Here is a 26,298-nt window from a genome sequence, read left to right on the forward strand (position 1 = left end):
AAAGACTAAAATGTTTAAGGTTTGACAGAGGTGGTGAATTCATTTCACATGAGTTCAATAACTTTTGCATTGAAAGGGGAATAAAAAGATAGGTTTCAACACCAGGAACTCCTGAACAAAATGGAATAGATGAAAGAAGGAATAGATCTATCATGGACTGTGCAAGAACCTTAATGATTGAGAAAAGCATTGCTATCAAACACTGGAAGAAATCTATCAACATTGTAGTTCATACCTTGAACCGAGTACAACTAAAAAAGGACTCGTTCAAGACCCCCTATGAGTTGTGGTATGGCTACAAACCCAATGTAAGTTACCTAAAAGTATTTGGAAGCAAATGTTACATTTTGAAAGAATTGAGAAAAGGTAAATTTGATGTAAAGGGTGATGAAAGAATATTTTTGGGATATTCTTGCAAAAGTAAAGAATATAGATGTTTGAATATGTCTACTCACAAAGTCATAGAAAGTGCACATGTGAAAGTTGATGAGTTTTTAGAAAGAACAGAAGAAGAAAGCAAAAGGGAACCTAAAGAGTATAGGAGATTTGTTTACATTGAACTTGATACAATGCCAAATATACCTATTAATCAAGAATCTTCAACTCCAGAGTCTTTAGTAACTGAGTCAATAGAACTTCAAACCATGCTAATGCCTATTGAGTTGCAAGAACCCGAGTTGCAAATAGAAGCTACCAAATCAACATCTACCGAGCTCAAGGAACCAGATCTAGAACCAGAAGTTGAGACACTAAAGGATAAAAATGAAAGTCATTCAAAAGGAAAGGAGCCTATGTTAGCCAAGTATGTCAGGAAACATCATGTGCCAGATCAGATCATTGGAGGTAAATCAGAAGGAACAATGACAAGAAGTAAGTTGAAAGGCACTTGTCTACTTACTGATTTTGAACCTAGAAATGTCAAAGATGCATTAGCAAATGAAAGTTGGATTGAAGCTATGAATGAAGAGATAGAAAAAATAGAGAAAAAAAAACATGGACTCTTGTACCTAGACCTAAAGACAAAAATGTAATTGGAACTAAGTAGGTATTTAGAAACAAGTTAAATGAAGATGGTAAGGTGTCAAGGAACACAGCTAGACTGGTATGCAAAGGATACTCTCAAGAAGGTGTAGACTATGGTGAGACTTTTGCTTCTGTTGCAAGATTGAAAGGTGTCAGAACCTTACTTGCTTATGTTGCATAAAAAGGATTCAAAGTTTATTAGATGGATGTCAAGTCATCATTTCTCAATGGCATATTGGATGAAGAGGTTTACATTGAACAACCTGAAGGTTTTGTTGATCCAAACAAGAAAGACATGGTCTGCAAATTGCATAAAGCATTATATGGTTTGAAACAAGCCCCTAGAGCATGGTATGAAAGATTACATAACTATCTTATTGAGATTGGTTTTCAAAGAACTAATGATAACAATAGTTTGTACATAAAGGAACAACCAACTAATAAGATTTTTTTAGTAGAGATATTTGTAGATGATACTTTTTTCATAGGAAATGATGATCTTTGCAAAGGATTTTTAGAACAAATGAACAAATAATTTGAAATTTCAATGTTTGGTGAAATCAAATTCTTTGTTGGTCTTCAAATTCAATATAGTAAGAATGGCATCTACATCACTCAATTTAAATACATCAAGGAGATACTAAAAAAGTTTGGTATGAAAGACTGCAAACTAGTTGGGACTCCTATGTGTACTGGATTGAAACTTACTAAAGATGATGAATCAAAGGAAGTGGATTAGACATTGTATAGATCTATGATTGGAAAGTTGCAGTATGTAGTGCATACAAGACTAGACATTGCCCTTGCAGTAAGAATTGTGGCAAGATTCTTAGCAAAACCAAAATAAAATCACATGATGGAAATCAAAAGGATCATGAGATATTTAAAAGGAACTGAAGATTATGGATTATGTTATAAACTTAGAGGAAAGTTGGATTTAAAAGTGTTCACTGATGCAGATTGGGTAGGGAATGTTGATGATAGAAAGAGTACAAGCAGAGGAACTTTCTTTCTTGCAAAAAATGTTGGTTTCTTGGACAAGTAAAAAAGTAGAATTATACATCCCAGTCCACAATAGAGGCTGAATATGTTGCAGGTGCAGTAAACTACTCAAACATTGTGTGGTTCAAACAATTATTGGAAGGTATGAAGCAAGAAATCAAAGAACCTATTATTATGTTTTGTGACAACACAAGTGCAATCAACATATCCAAGAATCCAGCGATGCATTCAAAAACCAATCATATTGCTATAAAGTATCACTTTGTTAGAGAATTGGTACAAGAAAAAATAAATAAATTGGAATATGTCCATACAAAGGAACAAATTGCTGACATATTCACAAAGCCTTTACCTAAGGATGCATTCTTGCATCTAAGAGGCAAGTTAGGGGTCATTCCCCTATCTGAAGCTCACTAAAATATAGTTTTAGTGATGCATCAACAGGAATAGAATTGAAAATCTATCAGTTGATGGAGAAAAGTAATGAAGACATTGCATATGAATTAGTGCATTAGGTACAGTGCTATTCATTTCATTTGTGTTGTCTTTGGCATGTGTTGTCAAAGAGGAAGAGTATACTATCATATCTTTCTAAAATTTGCAAGAAAATGAGAGCTTGTGTAAGAGGGAGAGATTATTATGAAAGAGAGAGATTTTCATAAAGTAAAGATCTATTTATACCCATTTTCAAATTTCATTCTGCTATGACATGTTGTGTTGCCATCAATGCCAAAGAGGGAGATTGTTGAATACAATTGTTTAATTGTGTGTTGTCTTTGATGTTACAAAAATGTCATATTAGTCATCAGACAGAGTCTACCGAGCTCAGTTGGTCAGCGAGGCAAAAGACAGAGTCTACCGAACTCAGTTGGTTAGCAAGGCAAAAGACAGAGTCTACTGAGCTCAATTGGTCAGCAAAGCAAAAGAAAAAGTTTACCAAGTTCAGAGGGTTAGCAAAGAAGGTTTATAGTGTCTACAAAGGATTCTCAGGCTTTACCTTGCACAAGCAATTGCCATCGAGCTTTCAAGGTTTAGCAAAGGAAATTCAGTTGTTACCAAGCTCACTCAGTCATCAAGAGAAAATAGTGTAGGAAATAGTTCTAACCAAGCTTTCATGGAAAGTGAAGGAAATCTAGTTCTTACTGAGTTAACTTGGCAGCCAAAGGATTTTGTAGCTTTTGTAGTGTTAACCAAGTTAAGATAGTTAACTCAGGAAATTATTTTTGGAAGCAATATTTACCGAGTAGGGTCGACTAGTGAAGGATTCCATTATTTTGTGAAATAAAAGTTTATTTTTTAATGTAATATTTTTAGCCGACTAATATATGGTTTATTGGTAAATGTAACTTGTGAATGAGCCGACTTGATAATTTGAATGGTATATACAAGAGGTCAAGTTGTGAATTCTAAGTGTGTGATGGATGTGAATGAGAAAGAAGGACTAAGAGCAAATTTTGAAGGATGATCAGAGATCATTGAGGAGCAGCAAAGCTATATTTGATCAAGAAGGATCTAATAGTGTAGAATGGAGATCTTTTCTCAACAAGTTTAGTTGCATCTTATTCAGTTCAATTCATTGTTACTTTCTAACCATTGTAGCAATGATTTCAAATCTCTTAATAGAGTTGGTTTAATAGTCATTTTGTAAAGCCTCTAACAAAGTGACAGTTCAGTTGAATTGTTCTAAAGACCTCTAGTAAGGCCACTCCTAACAGGGTGATTAAATCCTCTAATAGGGTCACACCTAATAGTGTGTATTGTAACCTTTAACAGGGTTGGGTCCTAACAGGGCTCACTTCAAAAGAGTGAAAAATTGGTAGCTAGTTACTTGGCAGTTTCTCCCATATTGGGTTTCCATGTTAAATATAGTCTCTTATGTTCATTTTATTTAACTTTTGTATGCATATTAATAATAATGAATGCTAGATGATCAGTAACTAGTTAATCTACCGAGTTACAACATTCTTACAGTGTTTACCAAGTATCAATAGTAAATAGGTATTTTAGACATCTAAGGGACCTGTGGATTTATTTTTGTGGTAACTGATTCATCGCCCCCTCTTAGTTACTCCATCTATAATTCCAATATAGTCAATCATTTTGTATTTTTCATATTGACTATCCTAAAATCTGTTGTAGGTGAAAATTTAAGAGGGGTTTAAGAGTCATTTTGTGAATTTGACCCATTCTATTTTATGTGGTTACTAGGGCTTGTGGAATGGGTCAATAATATTGTAAAATATGTTCTTTAATCATTCATATGCAGGGAAGAACCTAGAATTGATTTTTTGATGCCCAAGGCTATGGGGTAGAGTGAGAAAGAGTGCATAAAAAGGGGTATGTGATTGCTGCAAAGGTGGATTTAGTGTTTTTTCCAAACAAGAGTTGCATTTTATGTTGGAAGTCATCCAATATAACAAAATTGAAGGTGTTTGAACCATTTTGGGGTTCTAGAGACGTTGCAAAGTAAGATTTCTAGAAAGCCCTAGTGTAAAGGGGCTAGAAAGGAGGGTTTTGTAAAAACCATTGTAAAGTTGATCATGAGACCAAAAAAAAAGAATAATCCTTGCATTTGAGTCATGTCTTAAGCCTATTTTGGGTCATGGGAGTTCCAAGCGTCAAGGGATTGTGAGTTTCTTTGTAAATGGCCTCAAACTAGGCCTAGTTGGCAGACTAAAATAGCCAGTTTTGAGTGATATTTTACAAAATAAGTGTAGTTGTTTTTGGAGTATATTTAGAGTGAGGAAAAGGGTATTTTAATAAGCCAATATTTTAGGAATTTCTTTGGGAAATTTTGGAGAAAACAACAAATTAGTGACTAGCAAGGGCTAGTTGGAACAAGCCTAGAAGAGGCAAAATTGAGAAAGTGTAAGAGATGAGTTGCTAAGAGTGTGAAAGGAGTTGGAACATGTTAGATGGAATTTTTTGAGATGATCCAAGTTGTTGGGGTCATGGTATGAAGCCAAGGACAAGTTTTGGTATGTTGGAGGCACTAGGGTACACTAGGTGCATGGTGAACAATGTGAGTGTTTAGAAGACAAACTAAAGATTTGGGTTATAAGCTCTTAGACATGGTTGTAGGAAGATGTTACCAAGTCGAAGACCTCCTCTTGAACCCTAGTAGAGTCTAATTCCTTGGGTAGATTCCAAGAATACAAGAGAATCCCAGAGTTGAGTTGTGGTTCCTAGGGGAATATAGGAGGGCTTTGCATCAAACACACACACTTGTTATACAGTCACAAATATTCTGATCATTCATGAAATTGAAGAACTAACACCATGTTAGAAATAGTGTTGTGAAAAATAACTACAATATAGAGGGAAATGGCCATCAAATATGCATGATTTAAATAGCTACATTAAATTTCCCTTTACTTCATAAATCACTTCAACTCAATCATTACATTGTATAGACAACCTCATCATATGTCACTTGAACAAACCTATCATGTACAAAATGAGGGACAAACCCACAAAATTAAATCTTAAAATGTTACAATAGTAAAAACGTCATGGAACACACATGGGATGAATATATATAATCAAGTATTAACCCATTCCAACATTCCAACTTTATGATAATAATGAGTCAAAGTCCAAAAAATTGGAATGCAAGGATTGCAAGTATTCTTGGGTATCCATTACAAGCAACCATGGTTTGGAAGAAAATTAAGAGTATTAGTCTTGTAGCAAGGAAAATGAGCTCAATAAACACTTTTGAGATGGTCATCTTGTGATGATCATGGATTAATCATTCAAAGCATATGCTGAACCTACCCAATATATACCCACATCACTTAAATCACATTAAATACTGGAACAAAATCAATAAATACAGTAAAATTTGTTAATATAAGAACCATTTTATGGAAGACTAAATTGATTGTCTGTATACTTCTAATTCTTGTCAAATCCATCAATATACATTTTGTATCCTAAAATATCAAAAGTTCAATTTCTTTTCAATAGACCTAAATAGTCTTGGTTCTCTCAACCTATACATCGGCTGATCAACATTATCCTTAGAGAGAAATATATCTGTAACTACCCCATTATCATCAGATCGAGACCTATTTTCCTTCTTACTTTTTGATGATTTTGATCCTTTGCAATTCTAGGCATAAGCTGATTAACAAACAATGGTACTTGAACAAAGAACACTAATAAATATTGAGGATGTGAATTGATAATACCATTTCATAGATGATTTTGGCATCTCACCTTTTATCACTGGTGCTTCGACTTTATTAGCCCTCTTCTTTGGTGACCTACAAATGAAGAATTAGCACAGTAAAAAATCTAAGATAAGATTAATCCACTAAAATTAGAGAATGACAAAAATTGAATTTGGCTTGTCATTAAGAATTATCCATTTGTAGAAATCCTTTCTTTCTAAGTTATGTGGTAACCCTTGCTTGATGAGTATTGAAAACTTCTCCCATTGTATCCTTGCTTTTGCTAGTTTGAAGTTTCTGGTTACATGCACACAATCATGACTTTACATCACAAAGCATTCACATTCTAACAATTTTCATGTTCTTTCATTACATTTTGATCTAAACAAAAAATTCTAAACTTTCACTTATTCAAACGACTAATCTAAAAATGGGTCCTATTAAAGAATCTAATATAAATTCAAATAATGTATCAAGATTCTATACAAATCAAAACATAAAATCTATGATTTAAGCTAAATCTCATCACTTACACATCATAACAATATGGTCCACCTTATTCATGTGGATAGTCTTGGGGAAGAGGTTGCAACATTGTATTTGGATCCAATTGATTACTCTTTCTCTCTCTCCCTTTCTCCCTATTCAATCTAATAAGCCAACTGGATCTGCTCGACATTTTAACGTCTCAAGTATTGTCTCATGGTTTGACTCACAAACTTTTCAAAGAATCTTATTATGTGGTTTTCCACCATATTTTATCAAGTGGACATTTGATGCAACAACAAGGTTTGAATAATGAAGAATCTTCCTCTCTATTTTCTAATCCTCGAATAACCACAAGTTAGGGTTTTTCATAGAATATTGTCTAAGCCATGTGTTGGTTACAACCACTGCACCGACATGGTAATCTAAACCTTCACCATCTATAACCGAGTGATCCAATTTTTTTTTGGCTTCAACACAACAACACAAATAATAATCTATCCCTTCTTCATTGTCTTCAGGTGCAATAACAACAAAAACATGGCTTGCGGTGACAAATGTACAAAATGTGGTCATTAATTCAAAAAATACTTGGGTAAAAGTTATAAAGTTACATATTGAAATTACAAAGATATATATATATATATATATATATATATATATATATATATATATATATATATATATATATATATATATATATATATATATATATATATATATATATATATATATATATATATATATATATATATATATATATATATATATATATATATATATATATATATATATATATATATATTACTAGGTTGCACTAGATCTGACAAGCGGTCAAAGTCAATAGATGAATCCATCTCTACCATTTCCAGTGCTTGTGGGGGATGATAGGTGTCAATTGGGTCCAAAACTTGTATATCCTATTTGTCCACCCATTCAGTTGACTCAAAGTCATCCCAATTTTCCTTTGCACATGATGGACAATAGCATGCCATTTTTCATGTGTGGATACTCCATAAACCTACATTAGAAGTTCTAAAAGAGTGTAACTCACTATATCTTGTTAGTGTGCAACAATCTTGATATGGTGCAATGTTAGTATTATCTATCAACCAAAAAAATCTATGAACCGTAGGCTCACCTTCCTTACCTAGACCCATTGTAGCGTTACACCATTAGACGATGGATTTTTCATCTATTAATATTTCTCCATCTTTGTACTTTAGTTCTTCACGAGCCAAGGCTCTTTTAATGCATGCACCTGCACCATCGTGCTCTCCCTTACCATAACCAACCTCTATGAAATTCCACATATATTGAATTCTACACAACCTGTGCATCCTACTCAACCAATAGAACATCCATGCATTCTTGAATTGAGATGCACAATTGTCTGACCAAATAATGTGTTGACGATATGTTATGCCCCTGTTAGCCAAATCTCCATAAAATAGTTGAAAACAACCATGTACGAATGCTGTAGAATGTGATCGATCATCCTAATGTAAAAATGGTACTCCCTCAAAATCTTCTTGTCATCCTCTGTACTTGTAGGTGAATGCATGAATCATGTTATGTGAACAAATATGGAAACCTGTTGAGAAGTATAATACTTTGCTTGCATCTCATTTTGTGGTTGTAGTGTGTAGATATCTATGAAATCTACAACTGAAACAATGGTATCCAGTGTAAACATATCCTTGAACAACTTGAATTGCAAATCTAGCCATTGAGCTCTATGGGTATGTCTTGCATACTCGTAAATAATCTTTTCACAAAAAAACTTCATGAACTCATATACTGGAATATTTTCAATGACTAAATCACATCTTTTACCATGTTTCCCATCTTTTAGAACTTATGTCACTTTCTTAAATTTTTCGTAATCTACTATTTCATTTCCAATTGCATGGGTACTATCCATATGTTGACAAATTGATAAAAGTTGCAAAGAACCACAAAATAAGCACATACCATCCAAGCATGATGTCTTGTAAAATTTTTGGCTGTCCCCTATTTCACATAAAATGTTGGATATGAATTCCCTTGAAGATCTTGGTGGCTCATTCATGTCACAATCCTGCAAAAAAAAATTGAGAATGCAAAACTATGCATATATGCCTAAAAACATCAAAATGGTTAGAAAATTCAATATGTATCCTACAACAACAAGTTGTGTGTGTGTGATTTATCTTCACATAAAAAGGTTTATCCATCTCAAAAAATCTTTGACTTATTCAAATTTGAAGATACGTACCAATAAATTTTGCAAAAAATTGTGTTCGAGTTCAGTCCAAAAAATGTTTTGCATGGGGGTTGCAATTTTGGCTACCAATCCTCCTTCTTACAACATCTTTTTGATTAGGGGAAATACATGTGTTATTTTTCCAAAAATCTTCGATCAATGATTTCAAGCCTTCACTAATTTCTTTATCCTTTCACGGTAGTCTACCACTAAATGTCCATAACTCATTTTTTGTTGGATCTTCCAATCTCTCACACCTTAGCATGGCTCTCCTTAGAGTACGTCTACCAATTTTTAATGTTTTGCTTGTCTTTCTCATGAGTCAAAATTTCTTCATTTGGCTACTTACTATTTTTTATGTAAATACTTGTCTTGTGATATTGCTATCTTTAGTGCGTGATTTAGAACCCACTTTGTCATCAGCACTCAATAGATTCTTTACAATGCTTTTTTCATTTGAATCGTCCATCGTTCTTAGCCCAAGAATCTTCATGATAGGCCTAAATTTAAAATTTCTCATCATTTCAACAAATAATTGGCATTGACCTGTAATATTTAATTCTTCAAAAAAAAATCTCCACATATGATTAACTTTTCTTTGACAAGTACACTTTCTAATCTTGTCAGGCATTAATTTCAAAATGTTAGTATCAATATTAATCAAATATTTTGGTCTTTTAAAATGAATTCTAGAAGGTGTTCTAATCTCTTCAATTCTCTCAACATTTTCAAAATGAATATAAGGTTGAGTGTATTGTGTACCTTAAATCGAAGATGATGTGCCTCGGCAATAAGATGTAAAAGATGTAATATCACCTACTTGATGTTTTGATGTTGTGTTTTCAACATGACATGATGAAGCATGTATATCGTCGGATCTACAAATTAGTGTCCCTTCAACATGAGAGGACAATATGACTTCAACATTGGAAGATGGTGTAGCAAACGATATGACTCCAACATTGGAAGATGGTGTAGCTTCATAATTCAATTGTCTTCTTGAGCATAGCAGTCTTATTTTTTCTCTTTGTCTTTCTAATTCTTCCTCTTTGTTTCTTTGTACTGGTGGTTCTTGATCCTTTTCGAAAGTCAATTCTTCATTATTTCTTTGCAATTTTCTTTGTTTATGTAGTAATTTCATTTTATCTCTTTTAATTGCCAAATCTCTCTCCCTATCTTCATTTGTTTGAGTTTTTGGTTTTTTCCTTAGCATGATGATGATTTCTACATGTCAAATTATTCAAACATATGAATTACTTAAAATGCGTAAATTAAAAATTATTCAAATACATATAAAAAATATAATTATTTAAATGAATACACAATATATCTCAAATGACTTGTCAAATTTCTAACCATTTCGAAATAACATTTCATTCAAACATACAATTTTCAACGAATTCACTATATATTAAACAACATGTCAAATTATAATCAAATTTGTATCTATATATCAACAAACAATATTTTAAATGGATTGCACTAACCTTTTCTATACAAGGAATATTCAAAAAGTCTTCAAATTGTGTATCCAATGGTTGAATTTGGTGTTTGCTAGCTTGAAAAAGTGTTGAAATAGTGTTTGCTATGTTGAAACCCATGATTTTTGTCAGAATAACAAAGCACACAACAGAGAATGGATGAAATGGGCCCCAAAGTTTCTTTTTGACCATTTTTAGGTGATTTCATATAGTGCATACGCACTATAGCACGTATGCACTATAGCATGTATACACTATAAAGCATGTATGCACTATGTGAAAACACATCACTCCCCATCCTCCCTACTCTCTATACTCCCTACTCTCTCTCTCTCTCTCCCTACTCTCTCTCACATCCCCCACTCTCTCTCTCTCTCCCCCGTCTCCCATCCCCTACTCTCTCTCTCTATCTTGCTCTTCCTCTCCCATTGCCTACTCTCTACCTCTCTCACCCTCTCTCCTCTCCCATCCCCTACTCTTTAGATATCTCACACACACCCCCATCCTCCCTCTCCCACTTCCTTCTATCTCTCTCTCTCTTCCCCATCCCCCTACTCTCTCCCATCCCCTACTCTCTCTCACACTCTCTCACATCCACAACTCTCTCACATCCACCACTCTCTCTCTCTCTCTCACTCTCTCATCCCTTAAACTCTCTCTTTTACAAATACACACTCCCATCCCCCCTCTCCCACTCCCTCTCCCACCACCTACTATCTCCCTCTCAAGTTCTCTCTCTCCCTCTCTACTCTCTCTCTCTACCCCCATCCCCTACTCTTACTCTCTCTCTCTAATCCCCAACTCTCTCTCACACTCTCTCCCATCCCCTACTCTCTCTCACACTCTCTCTTATCCTTTCACTCTCTCTCTCTCTCATCCCATACTCTCTCTCTGCCACCTTCTACTGTCTCTCACACTCTTTCCCATCTGTTTACTCTATCTCTCCCATCTCATACTCTCTCTCTACCACCCCCTACTCTCTCTCACACTCTCACACTCTATCCCATCGCCTACTCTCTCTCTTTCACAGAAATACACACACTCCCATCCCCCCTCTCTCTTCTCTCCCATCCCCTACTCTCTAGATTTGTCACACACACTCACATCCCCCTCTCTCTATCTCCCTCTCCCTACTCTCTCTCACACTCTCTCCCATCCCCTACTCTCTCTCTCTCACTCTCTCTCCCATTCCCTACTCTCACTCTCTCTCTCCTATCTAGTTCTCTCTCTCTCTCTCAACCACCTCCTACTCTCTCTCACACTCTCTCCCATCCCCTACTCTCTCTTACACACACTCCCATCTGACCTTCTCTCCATCTCCCACCACCTAGTCTCTCTCTCCCATCTGCTACTTGCTCTCTCTCTCTCTCTCTCTCTCTCTCTCTCTCTCTCTCTCTCTCTCTCTCTCTCTCTCTCTCTCTCTCAGGCTACTCTCTCTCTCCCCTCTCCCATCCCTTAAACTCTCTTTTTTAGATACACACTCCCATCCCCCCTCTTTCTCCCCTCTCCCATCCCTTACTCTCTAGATCTCTCACACACACTCCCACCCCTCTCTCTCCTCCTCTTCCACTCCCTCTCCCATCACCTACTATCCATCTCTCTCAAGTTCTCTCTCTCCCATCCCCTACTCTCTCTCTCTCTCTCTCTCTCTCTCTCTCTCTCTCTCTCTCTCTCTCTCTCCCATTCCCAACTATCTCTCACACTCTCCCATCCCTTACTCTCTCTCACACTCTCTCTCCCATCCTTTCACTCTGTCTCTCCCATCCCATACTTTCTCTCTACCACCCTGTACTCTCACTCTCTCCCATCCTTTTACTCTGTCTCTCCCATTCTGTACTCTCTCTCTCTCTACCACCCCCTACTCTCTCTCACACTGTCACACTCTCTCTTTCACAGGCACACACACACTCCCATCCCCCCTCTCTCTCTTCTCTCCCATCCCCTACTCTCTAGATTTGTCACACACACTCCCATCCCCCTCTCTCTATCTCCCTCTCCCTACTCTCTCTCACACTCTCTCCCATCCCCTACTTTCTCTCACACACTCTCCAATCCTTCACTCTCACTCTCACTCTCTCCCTCTCTCACTGCCTACTCTCTATCCCCCATCCCCTACTCTCTCTCTTTCATAGACACACACACACACACACACACTCTTATCCCCCCACTCTCTTCTCTCCCATCCCCTATTCTCTAGATCTATCACACACACTCCCATCCCTCCTATCTCTCTCCCTCTCCCACTCCTTCTCCTACTGCCTACTATCTCTCTCTCTCTCTCTCAAATTCTCTCTCCCTCTCTACTCTTTCTCTCTCTCTATCTCCCATCCCTTACTCTCACTCTCTCTCTCCCATCCCCTACTCTCTCTCACACTCTCCCATCCCCTAATCTAACTCTCTCTCTCCCATCCTGTACGAGCTCTCTGCCACCACATACTCTCTCTCACACTCTAACACTTTCTCCCATCCCCTAATCTATCTCTCTTACACACATTCCCATTCATCCCCCTCTCTCTCCCTCTCCCACTGCCTACTCTCTCTCTCCCCATTTCCTACTCTCTCTCTCCCCTCTCACATCCCCTACTCTCTCTCTCTCTTTCATAGACACACACACTCCCATCCCCCCCCTCTCTCTCCTCTCCTATCCCCTACTCTCTAGATTTGTCACACACACTCCCATCCCCCCTCTCTCTCCCTCCCCCACTCCCTCTTGCACTTCCTACTATCTCTCTCTCTCTCTCTCTCTCTCTCTCTCTCTCTCAAGTACTCTCTCTCCCTCTCTATTTTCTCTCTCCCATCCCCTACTCTCACTCTCTCTCTTCCATCCCCTACTCTCTCACACTCTCTCCCATCCCCCCCCTCTTTCTCTCTCTCGTCCCCATCCCATATGAGCTCTCTCTACCACCCCCACTCTCTCTCAAACTCTCACACACTCTCCCATCCCCTACTCTATCTCTCTTATACACATTCCCATTCCCCCCCCTCTCTCACACACTCCCTCTCCCACTACTTACTCTCTCCCATCCCCTACTCTATCTCTCTTACACACTTCTATTCCCCCTCTCTCTCCCTCTCCCATTTCTCACTATCTCTCTCTCTCTGACTCACTCTCTCCGTCTCTCTCACATCCCCTATTCTCACTCTCTCTCTGCCACCCCTACTCTCTCTCACACTCTCTCAAATCCCCTACTTTCTCTCCTACACACACTCCCATCCCCACTCTCTCTCCCTCTCCCACTCCCTCTACCATTGCCTACTCTCTTTCTCTCCCATCACCTACTCTCTCTATCTCTCTCTCCCCTCTCTCATTCCCTACTCTCTCTCTTTCACACACACACCCATCCCCCCTCTCTCCTCTCCCATCCCCTACTTTGTCTCTCACTCTTTCTCCCTCTCCCACTACCTACTCTCTCTCTCTCTCTCTCACACACACACACACACACACACACACACACACACACACACACGCACACACATTCTCACTCTCTCTCACTCTCACTCTCACTCTCACACACTCTCTCTCTCACTCTCACTCTCACTCTCACACTCTCTCTCACACTCTCACTCTCTCCCTCTCTACTCTCTCTTTGCTACCCTCTACTCTCTCTCACATTTTCACACACTCTCCTATCCCCTACTCTCTCTCTCTCTCTCTCTCTCTCTCTCTCTCTTTCTCTCTTACACACATTTCCATCCCCCCTCTCTCTCTCCCTCTCCCATCACCTACTCTCTCTTCCATATCCTACTCTCTCTTGAGCTACTCTATCTTCCCCCTCTCCCATTCCCTACCCTCTCACCCCCCCCCCCCCCACCTAGCTCTCTCTTGCTCTTGGGTTGCAATTTAGGTCTGAATAGTGTGTGCGCACTATAGTGCCCATGCGCTATTGAGAAATTCCAATAGTGCGTGCGCGCTATAGGGAACACATGCTATTGAAAGCTTTGTATTAAAACCAAGCCTAAGGCTTGGTTTTGCCTTGGAGATCCAACCCAAAGGTTTGGAGTTTATAAACAGGTCTGAGATGTGTTTTCCAGCAAACATACCAAAAATGATTGATTTTTCTTGTGTGCTCCACTTCAAGATTCCTCGTGGTTGGGTATCAATAAGATCAGGTTACATAGCATTATAGTTCTCTGTGTTAGCTATCTAACCATATAATTTATTTTTAAGTTGAACTATTTCAAGCCTTTCATCTATAATTTCTTTTGAATGTATGTTCATTTTTTGTCAAAAACCACCATGTACTAATTGGGCTATAGATTTTAGCTCATTCATCAAATTTTGCAACAACTTAGTTTTTTAGAAACTAGACTCCATTCTACACACTTTGAAAAATTTTTTTTTTGGTTTTAGATTAGTTTTCAATTATTTCTAGGGGGAGCACATAGATATTTTATGTTTTGGGGATGTGTCTAGTTAAAAAATTCATTAAAAAAATACACATTATAAAATTACCCAAAAAAAGTGGGATAAACTACATAGTGTTAAGTAACTTTTGACTAGAGCAATTAAAGAATTTCAAAAAAAAATTTAAAATTTTAGGGGGGCCACACTTTGTATTGTGTTATGTTTTTTTGGAATAAATAGTACCACTTTTTGTGGCCCCCTTTTTTGAGGACCTAAAACTAAACCATTTTGAAAAAAAATTAGTAGTTTAGAAACTAGATTCAAAGGACTACGACTTTTTTTTTTTGTCATATCTTAAAATTTTGAGTGTAACTATCTTCAAATTCTTGTTGAAGTTCAAAATTTGCAGATTTTAGGAAAAAGGTGTCCACTTATACCCCCTTTTGGCACCACAACTTTTTGCATCTCATAGAAAATTTAACATCTAACCCTTCAAAACTTCCAAATAGGACTACTATGGTATCTTTATGATATTTAAGCATGATTTATCTTTTAGAGCATCAAATAAAATGATTTGGACCAATTTTGCCAATTGACAACTTTTGCAATAATTGTCATCTTTACCAACTTTACATCAAATGGCAACAAATGACCTCCAACCAATAGAAAAAATATGTAGCAACACCATATAAGAATAATTAAACTCAAATCCAAAAGTTTCCCAGACTTCTAGGGTATAAGACCCATAACTCTAATCTTACTTCCTAAAAACCTAAACACAAGGTAAGCAAAAACATCTAGAAGGGATTGAACCTAGTCAAATCCATCTAGGTGCAAACTCACATGACTTTATAAGGTCCAAACACACCCAACTAACTTGGCTAAGGTCAATACAAGCCAAAAAAAAAAAGAGGAACAATGACTAGGTGCTCCTACACCATACTCCCCTAAACACAAAGAGTTCAATCAATCCTTAGAATGAGCAAGCCAGAGTATATGCACAAATTCTTGAAGTCTACATCCTTGATCCAAGTAGCCTCTACATCATATTTTCCATGCCACTTTACAAGATGTTCCCAGTAAGTCTTTTTCATTGTTTTTTTGTAAACCCTAGAGTCAAGTACCTATTTCCACCTTCTTAGGTGGTATAGTAGGTAAGTTTAGGTCTGCTACATCTTGGATGACTTCCAAAGTCTCTTATCAACATCTAGAGTAGGTCCTTTATATTTACCCAAATTTGTAAGAATGAAAATGGGCGATGACTTTATGCCTTTAGGAAGCTCCACCTTGTATACATTGTTCCAATACTTGAGTAGTATTGTGCAAGGTCCCAACCTTCTCATCTAAAGCTTATCAAGAACTTCTTTATGCAACTATGCTTGGTGGAGATGAACCATCACAAGATCCCCAACTTTGAATTGTACATCTCATTTAGTGTCATCTACCTTATTCTTGAGTTTCATAACATTTTCAGTTAGGGTCCTTATTGATGTTTCATGGAAATCCCTCATTGAGTGGGCAAATTCCTCAACATAATCACTACCTTTTTCACCATATTTGAGACCCCTTAGTTCAAACACCCCTCTAAGATGCAACCCATAAACAATCTCAAATGTGCTTTTGCCAGTTGACCTATTGACTATATATCATTGTATGCATGTTCAACCTACCTAATGAGTTGATCTCAAACTTGTCCATATTCTCGTGTAAGACACCTTAGCAAGTTTCCAAGACTTCTATTTACTACCTCAGTTTGACCATCTATTTGAGGATGATAGGAAGATCCAAAGGATAGATTTGTGCCAAGATTTTGCCATAGGGTTTTCTAGAAATGGCTTGTGAACTTTATGTCCATGTCTAAAACAATACTTAAAGGTAAGCCATGGATTCTTACCACCTCCTTGAAGAAAAAATGTGCAATTTGGCAAGCATCGTGTACTATTTTGCAAGTGATAAAATGGACCATTTTACCAAATCTATCCACTACAACATAAATATTGTCAAACCCTTTCTAGGTCCTTGGTAATCCTACCACAAAGTCCATACTTAAGCACTCCCATGGTTAGCTAGGAATTGGAAAGGGCTAATAAAAACCTATATTGGAAGATATGCCTTTTTCGTTTTGACACACCACACAACTTTCAACATACTGTCTGATATCCCTATTCATTTTAGGCCAAAAGTAGAATCTAGTGACTAATTCTTGAGTCTTCTTGACCCCAAAATGACCACTAAGTGCGCTATTTTTCTTGTCTTGAATCAAGTTCTCCCTCATCTATCCCTTAGGAACACATAGTTGACTAGCTTTAAACAACAAATCATTTTGCAAAGTGCAATAAAAAAATTTACCATGAAATTTTTTAGTGTTTCAAATTCAAGTTTTCATTTCATAATCATTTCATAGTTGGATAAAAGTTATCGATCATGCAATATTATCATGTAATTGATTTAAATAATCTTAAATCATGAATGATTTAATTAATAATATAAATTTATATTAAACTATTAATTTGAATTCTATTTAAGTATAATATTAATATTTACTTTTCCTTTAATTTATAATGCAACTTGATATAACTCAAACTTGAAATTATAACTATAATTAATCTATTTACAATTTTCTCTTCTAATATTTAAATATTGATAACTAGATAATTATATAGTTGACTCGACTATACCTCTTCTTAAAATATAGGTACATCACAAATACGTATATTTATTAACTTATAACTCCACACACACACACACACACACACACACACACACACACACACAAGTTATAACCCACTTAGATTTTTTTAATAAAAGTTAATATTAAAAACCCACTTATAAGAAAACAAGTAGTATTTATTTTTTTAATTTTAAAAATAAATAAATAATATTTTTTAAAAAAAGGAATTGTTTATTTTTTTGGTTGATAAGTCTTGTTGTTTAAACTTGTTGCAAGTTGGAACCATTTGTTAACTCATGGCACACAATATGCCTAGAGTTCCCAATGTTGAAGCTCAAGCTTTGAAATTAATAATTAATCATAAAACTAAGCATGCAATTAATACATCTGCATGTCTTTGACCTCTCCAATCACGCAACCATAATATACTTAGTTTTCTCTATTTGTTTTCACATGCATTTATAAGTTTAGCTACAACATGTTTTCCTCTCAATTAATCTTTTTTTTTCAATTAAATTATTCTAGATATAAGAAGAATGTTTATCTTTATTTAGAAAACTCATGATAATCACATGACAAATTTAAAGTTCAAACCCTAGCTACTCAATTAGTTATTTTCTTCTAATTTTCTATAATCGAATTAGAAAGGGATTTAAAAGAATAGGGTCATAATAATTTTCTAAAGTTTTCTATAGTTTTCTAATCACATTTTCTTGATTAATAAATTTTTCTTTTCAAAAACTACAAAATAATTCTTTATCTAAATATTAATATAATAAATTAATAAGCATTATACAAGCACCCAAGAAGAGACAAAGTAAATAGATCTTTCAATAAAAGTTTACAATGAGTTTTCAAACCCTACCTCAAAACAATAGCTAAAATTTAAGACAATCTATAAAAGCATGCAAATCCAAATCGTCCAAAACTTTAAACAATTCTTTTGTTCCAATTCCAAATTTTTCTCTCCAAAACTCGTGTGGAGAAATGAGCTCTAATCTCCTAATAAAGAATTTCTCAACCTAGTGTTTTAGTTTTACAACATGCAAAAGTCTTTCTTTTTATTATTTTAATTAATTTAATTCTTTGTGCATATTTTTTGCATTTTAATTATAATAAAGTTTATTTAAATTATTCTCACTTGTATCTATTAAATAAGAAGACATAATTAGAAAGTATATTTATTAATTTAACTAATAATAATTTTTAGATTTCATTTTAAAAATAAAACTTCTAAATTAATTATTATTAAATTAAATATATATTATTATGCCAAATTTGGATTTTGATTAAATCTTTGAATTTATTTTATCTATTTAATTAATTTCTTAATTAGTTAAATATAATTAAAATGTGATTTTTGTTTATAAAATTTTCATTAAATTAAATCATTTAATAATATCTTTAGTTGATTTAATTATAGCTGAAGATCAAAACAAATCTTTGAATTTATTTTATCTATCTAATTAATTTCTTAATTAGTTAAATATAATTAAAATGTGATTTTTGTTTATAAAATTTTCATTAAATTAAATCATTTAATAATACCTTTAGTTGATTTAATTATAGCTGAAGATCAAAACTGACCCACAAACTAAATTAGAAAACCCATCTAAAAGAAAATGTACAAATTCAAAATCAAGGGTCAAAATCTTGAATTCACATCACTTGACGAACTTGGAAGGGTAAAAAACTCATATACTTGTCCTATATTCTAGGACAATTGGCTCAATGTTAGGATTTGGACTCGAGAACTATCTCCTCTCTTTATGATTGAGCTACTACAGTAGGCATGCTCATCCCAACAATTCAAGGAAGTTGATTCTTGGTACCTACAATCTACATAAAATCCAAAAATGTACATATGCATATATATCTAAACTAAATAAGAAATGGCAAGAAGTGGTATATCATGTAGATCCTGACTAGCAGGAGACTACAACTCCCTCCCTCAGCCACATCAAAAATGTCAAACATAAATCAAAACATACATGTACTCCATACACATGCAAGTATGTTGTAAGTAACCATAAAAACTTATATATAAATTATCCATCTAACTATCACCATGAAACAACTGAAATCACTATATGAACATACAAAGCATCATCATCGAAAGAATAACCATGAACACATGAAATAATCAAGTAGCTCATCAAATAAATAACTAAGTGTGAAATAATATCAAATCAATTAGGTCACCAAGTACCACTAAATCATAACACATAATCATAAAAGCTAGCTAAAAAGAATTCAGCAATAAAATGTGAAAGATGAACTAGGGGTAGGCACTACACCTCATCACCCAGTTGTCCTATTGAAATGAATTTCCTACTCAACCTTGAAACATATCTTACCTCTTGTTGTAGCTAATGATTTCCATTCTATAACTTTATTTTAATTTTCTCCTTTCCAACAATTTGATAGGGCTTAGTATCCCCAAAATAAACAAGCCCAAAATCCCCTTAGACATAATCAAAGAAATATCCTCTATGGAGAGTGACACGAAATGAAGCTCATCAATCTAAAACCCATGAATCATTAACACTTTCTAAAAAAAGATGAAAATCCTCTTTAGACTTATTACTTACTACATTTGCCTCTTTGTTCCCTTCTCATTTGTCTCCTTATATTGTTCTTTTGAGTCCAATACCTCAGTTTCCCATAGTACCAACAATGTCTTGGTCCTCTTGATTAAGACCTCTTCCCTTTTGATTTTCCTCTTAATTTCCCATGATTTATAGAATTTTTTCCTCTCTCTTTCATTATGTCTCTTCTTTGTGCATCTAAAACCCTTCCTAATGTAGATCCACTCGAGATTTTTCTACAAGTTTCTTGACTCAGTATTAGATCCAGAAAGAGAATTACTCGCAACCACTACCAAGTCATTCCATCTTTCAGACAAAGAACAAAAAAATAGAAGAGCCCTAATTTCTTCATCAAAATTAACATTTACAAATGATAAGTGACTAGTAACCATACTAAACTTATTTAAATGATCAAAAATAGATCCACCTTCTTCCATCTTCATACAAATAAATGCTTCATGAGAAAAAACTTGTTTGAAGTAGAGGGCTTATCATACGACCTTGTTAGATTTTGCATCAATTCTTCATTCGTCTAAGTTGCTTTTGTAATATTAAATATCAATAATTGTGCTAGGCATAAACCAATATATCCAAGTGTCTTTTTGTCCAAAATATCCTTGTCCTCATCTATCATAGTAGTCAATTTCTTGATTTTCCTTCTAATAGCTGCCATAAATCCTTCTAATAAAAACCATTTGCATTTCTCTTAACTAAAATTTCTTCAAGCATTAAATTTTGCAACCTTCCTTACCCTTGCCTATCATCGTTCACACTCAACCATGAGACTCCAACTCGATTATGAGACTTTCTTACAAAGGATGACTTAAATAACCTATCTTTGATACCACATATTAAGATTAAAGAGATAGAAATAAGAATTACATGCAACAATGTTCGATATTAGAAAATCATAATGCACACAGAAGAGAACATAAGACACAAAGATTTAATGTGGTTTACCCAATCCATGGGCTATGTGCACGCAACAACGAGTCTAATATTTTTTTAATATACTGATTACAACTTGATTACAATCTACATTCCCTTATAGCTCAATACCATCACAAGAATCTATTATCGCATCACACACTTATGAAATCCCTAACCCTAAGTCATTTTATACAATATTTTTGCCACTTTAGGTTTATAGTCAGTTACAATACATTGGCCCAAAATTACCAATAAAATAGGCCCAAAATTTCCTACTATTATAGATATTGAAATATAATTGTTTCCATAAAATATTGTACGATATTACTTTGAAGACTTTGACTAAAGTGAAAGATAATTTTTACTCAAAGTTGAACTATTCCACATGAGCCAAAACACCTATAAGACCTCAAGGATAGAAAAAGAAAATTATTAATCTAGTAAACATGTTACAACATAGGTTGCTTTCAATTTCAAAAACATGTTACAATATAGTTTAAAAAATTAGAAATAACTCAATAGTTTTTTTTGTTTTGATTTATGTCAACACAAGAAAATGAAGTTCATGAATGCATATTGAAGCTCAAATCGAGAGCATTCATAGTGGAAATAGACATATCCCTAATTGAGAGCATGCATAGTGGAATCTTGACAACAACTCAGGAAATATTTGAAATTTTTTTTAGAAAATAGTATTTATGTCTTTTGTGAGATATATTTTTGATACATAAAAGTATATTTTCTCTCATTTTCTGTAAGTATTGTTATCTTTTCTTTAGTTTGTGTTGTTGTTGGTTTATTTGATTTTATTTCTATTAGTAGATATTAGAAATATAACCTTTGATATTTGATTTAATTGTATTATTTGTCACTTCATTTAACTCTATTAATCGGTCCAAAGACCCTTTGTCTCTTGATGCAATTGAATAATTTTAGATGATCTCATCATACATAAAGTCTTGTTTAGTGCAAAGACTCTAATATCATCTTAAGAATAAGGACTACCTCAGACTCCACCAAAGAAATTCCTAAACCTCTAATAATAACAAAAGAATTTTTCTAATTTAAACATGCACACAATAAACATTGCAAAAGTATGAAAGACAATAGAATGAAAATATCTATTTTGATTATATCTTGGAAGATTGGTACTTTATTTGGAATAAAACCATCAATGCCTTTTTCTTCCTATATTTAATTTTTGGCAAAAACATTTTTATTCGTAAAGCTATTTTAGCTTTCCAAAAAGGGAGCCAAGTTTAGATATGATGGTAAAAAAATACACGTGGCTATCCTCCTTACAAAATGTACCGTCGATCAAATTTAAAAAAATTGAAAATACAGTAATTTTTTTTGAAATTCTCAGCATTTGATCTTCCTGATCTGTATATTTTATGATGAAAAACAACAAAAAAAATTGAAAAAAAATTACTGTATTTTAGTAAATCTGAAAAAATAAATTATGTTCGACTGTTTTTATAAGTTTGCGTGGAGAATACGTCTTACAACTCTGAGATGTTCTTTTATTTGCTTTACAGGGCGGAAAAAGAAACATTATCTACTCCTCTGCTAACAGTTAAAAGTAGTGGTGGCAAATCATAGAAACAAGCCGGTAGAATTTAAGTCTATTCTACCGCACTTAGCTTCCTTGGTCAATCAAATTGAATAATAGGCCAATTGACAAACGACGTTTGTTAGAGACAATTATTTTACAATTGAAAGCTTTTCTCTGCTCAAAATGGATAGAAAGGTGAAGCAATAAGGAGTTGAAAATAGGCCGGGCAACGCATACAAAAGACTACATTTGCTCAGGCTTAAAATCTATGAAATTTCTGTAAATGGATTTGAGCACCATTTTCAACGTTTAAACAAGTGCGCATTACAATATCGTCCAAACATCGTTGGGCTGAGAGGAGTAATTCGTGGGGTTATAAATAGATGCGCATGAAAGGGTAGCTAGTGGAGAAACTCAAAAGGGCAAATCTAGACTAACAAGGTAGGTAGTGATGGGCGTACAAGCACTAGAAAATAAAGGAAATTAAAAGATGGTGCCAAGATTGGTGGAAGATATTGCAGGCGTCCTTAAGCTGTACGATGATGGATCCATCCTTCGGACAGATCACCATCTGATAATGAATGTTCCTTCCTCAGAAAAGCCCCGCGACACAGAAGATGGCAGCGTTGCGAGCAGAGATGTTGTAATAAACGAGGAACTTGGCACCTGGATCAGAATCTACCTTCCGCTTCCCACTCTCTCCAAACTGCCGCTTCTTCTCTATTTCCATGGCGGGGGATTCTGTTTCCTTTCGCCTGCTTTTATCGCTTCCCATCGTTTTTGTCTAAACTTAGCAGCCACCATTGGAGCCATAGTTGTTTCTGTGAATTACAGATTGGCCCCGGAGTATCGTCTTCCAGCTGCCTACGACGACTGTATGGAAGTAGTTGAGTGGCTTCGATCCTCGCACTCTCATTCTGACCCATGGTTGTACGCCCACGCTGATTTTAGCAGCGTGTTTCTCGTTGGAGAGAGTTCTGGAGGCAATATTGTGCACCATCTTCTCTTAAGAACTGCTTCTGCCATTAATGATAAAGGAAGCTCAGAGGACTCGGACTCAGGCTCGTTGGATGGTGAAGATGAACTTGGCATCATGAAGGGAGCGATATTGCTTCAGCCATTCTTTGGAGGAGATGAACGCACGCAATCGGAAATTGTCTGTGCAGCGGACGCTCAGGTAAACGTACAAGTTTGTGATAGTTTGTGGAGGTTGGCGTTACCGATGGGAAGCAGCAGCAGAGATCATCCATTCAGCAACCCGGTTAAGTACCTGCAATTAGAGCTGCCTCTGCTTCTGCCTCCCATGTTGGTTGTTTTGGGAGGTAGAGATTGCTTGTATGACAGAGGTGTGGAGTACTGTGAAGCCATCAGAGACTCCGGCAGGTGCAAGCGTATCGATTTGATGTTATTCGAAGGAGAAGAGCATGGATTCTATCATGCACATTCTTATAAGGAACAAGGAAATGAAGAAGTTCGTAACATTAACTGCACTAGGCTGATGCGTCAGCTAGCTCTCTTCGTTGCTTGCAACCGCAGTAATTGATCAGACTCGCAGATGGGTCTCTCAAAATACGTTCATGCCAGATTCTTTTAGTCTCAAAATAGCTTTACACTCTACCACATGTTTAGGAAGTTTCCTTATATATCTCACATTCCCCAACATCGTCACTCAATTGATTTTCTTTCTTTGCTTCTCCTCTGCCTTCAAATTGTCGTGTTGAATAATAATGAATGTCGAATACTTGTTTCAAGGATTTAAAACTTTGCCATATGATGTAGAGAAGCACAATTAACGTTACACGCTTTCAACCTAATTGATTTCTCAAGTATATAAAGGAATCATTAGAAATGACACTATGTTCACTACATTTCCGTATAATTATTCTCCAGTGTATGATAATAAAATTATAATCATATTTAAATTAATGGACTATAATAATAAAAAAGTTATCAATTATAGAAGGAAGGGACTATTCATCAAAAAAAGTTATCAATTATAGATTTAGTTTATTTCAATAGATTAATGAAATAATAAGATTTCAATTAAAAGAAAATAATAACAAAATATATTAATTTTCCATTTATTTATTTTCTTAGATTAATGAATGTGTGAGTACAAGTTGATTGAAAAAGTTAAAGATTAAAACTTATTTTAAATAATAATGTCAATCAATTTGATTCTTTAAATCTTCTTAACTTATATACTTTCATGAAATTGGTCAATGTTGTATTCTAATGTTTTCAAATTTGACGATTTGAACTTCTAGATTTAATATATTCATTCACCTCTACTAAAATAATTAGAATAATGTTCACTTCTATTGAAAAACTCAAGGAGCTTATTATGTAACAATTCAAATGGATGCATGCTTGAAGATGGTCTTATTTTCTCCATGATATCCATTCACGAACATCTTGAAAGCCAACATAGACATAATTAATAGATCATCATTACCATCTATTTCTCAAACATCAAAATAAAAATAAAAATACCACATGTCATTGCACATATGTCTATATATTTATTTTCAAGGTAAATAACATATACAAGGTAAAGCATGAAAGCATTCACAAAGTTACGATTGAGTTGGTTCCCTTATACTATGAAATGTCTATATACAGTGAATATAACTTATGATTCTAGGATTTTCAATTGGTTTAAACCTGTGCCACCTATTTAATATGCACAAACATGAGCAACAAGAAATACCACACATTTTATACACAAGTGCATTAGTTGAATTTAATGAATTTTATCATGTGTGTGTGTGTGTGTGTGTGTGTGTGTGTGTGTGTGTGTGTGTGTGTGTGTGTGTGTGTGTGTGTCTGTGTTGGCCCTAATTAAAAATTAATGAATATGAGTATGAAAACAAAAAACATCATGTGAAAATATTATACTAGGAATTATGATAAAATATTATTTTAGTGAAGACACATATAGAACCTTAGATGATCATTAGAAGATGCATGTAAAAGACATTATAATGGATGAGACATAGTATTATAACTCATGGAAAATAGTACTCACAATATTTTTTAATGAATATAATGGAAATACAAATTCAAATAGTTATTATGCAAACAAAATAACTCCTTAAAGATGCTATCTTTAAGTTGGTATAAACAATGATTATCTCCTAATCTAGATATTAACCAAGCTAGTATATTATAAGGACAAGATGGAGTCTTAATATATGATCTCTTACTAAATATGAAATTCATAAAATAATGGTACAATGTTAGAATGAGCGGTGTGAAATATCCTTTTTAAATATACCACTCCCAATCATATGAAAAAGATAAATGAAAGATCCTAGGATGTATATTTATATGTGATCATGTATGATGAATTGATCCTTACATCATAAATAATCTATGCATAGGATATCATGTCAACTAATTAGAATTTGAATTTCCTTGAAACATACTTTAAACAAAATAGATTTTTAGAGTTTATTATATAGATGAAACATTAAATGGAAATTGCTGAGGTTTCATGTGCAATTTTTATATACTAATTCCAAATTTTTAGTATAATTATTAGTTCCAATTGTAGATAGGTAACTTATGGATTCATCTACGTCCATACTTTCTTATTAGACTAGTCAGTTAACCAATCAAATGGAACTATTAAAATGTAGTGGACAAAATATTAAAGTTCATTATTAATTTTTATTTTGATGAATTTTAAAGTATGATTTCTTTAGATTTCTCCTCTGTCAAAGAAAAGAGAAAAATCACTTTCTACAAGGGTGAACTCACAATAGTGGGTTACAGTTTTTCGGAGGAAGAAATTC

At 34.6% G+C, this 26,298-nt stretch overlaps 1 pseudogene; it reads left to right on the forward strand.

The window, feature by feature from the left end:
- The first annotated feature begins 22,952 nt into the window (after positions 1-22,952).
- Positions 22,953-24,256, forward strand: LOC149535535 (strigolactones hydrolase CXE15-like; annotated as a pseudogene).
- The last annotated feature ends 2,042 nt before the right edge of the window (positions 24,257-26,298 follow it).

Source organism: Cupressus sempervirens, chromosome 10 (genome assembly GCF_028749045.1).
Source record: "Cupressus sempervirens isolate cs-2001-9-10 chromosome 10, ASM2874904v1, whole genome shotgun sequence".
Taxonomy (NCBI): Eukaryota; Viridiplantae; Streptophyta; class Pinopsida; order Cupressales; family Cupressaceae; genus Cupressus; species Cupressus sempervirens.